Here is a 387-nt window from a genome sequence, read left to right as displayed (position 1 = left end):
CAGGTTCATTTGATATAATTTAGTGATTGTTTGCTAAATCTTCATGTGATTTTTATGAAATTAAGAAGAAAATATATTGTATTAGATTAATGAACATTTTCATTTGAAAATGCTTTCATATTTTCATAACTGAGCAGAGGAGTCCCAGGCATAAATGAAATCAGTAGGAAAAGAGATTTTTGTCATATTGTGGTGCAGGAATTAATATTAAATAATTTACTTTAAACACATTTTTGAAGAATATTTAACCTGAGCTATTGTCAAATATTTATTTTTAATAGATTGACTTATAGATATTACACAGTGAACTAATGTTTTCACCAAAGCAACAATATTGGGAAATACGTATCAGCTTTTTGTGGTTTTAATTTGAATTTGTTTACTCAA

At 25.8% G+C, this 387-nt stretch overlaps 1 protein-coding gene across 12 annotated transcripts in view; it reads left to right on the top strand.

Moving 5' to 3' along the window:
- Positions 1-387, top strand: part of LOC119593731 (myoneurin-like) — a 102,537-nt gene that overhangs the window by 78,235 nt on the left and 23,915 nt on the right. The window lies entirely within an intron of this gene.

The sequence above is a fragment of the Penaeus monodon genome, chromosome 32 (genome assembly GCF_015228065.2).
Source record: "Penaeus monodon isolate SGIC_2016 chromosome 32, NSTDA_Pmon_1, whole genome shotgun sequence".
NCBI lineage: Eukaryota > Metazoa > Arthropoda > Malacostraca > Decapoda > Penaeidae > Penaeus > Penaeus monodon.
The sequence above is the reverse complement of the archived record's forward strand: the minus strand, read 5'-3'. Positions and strand labels throughout refer to the sequence as shown.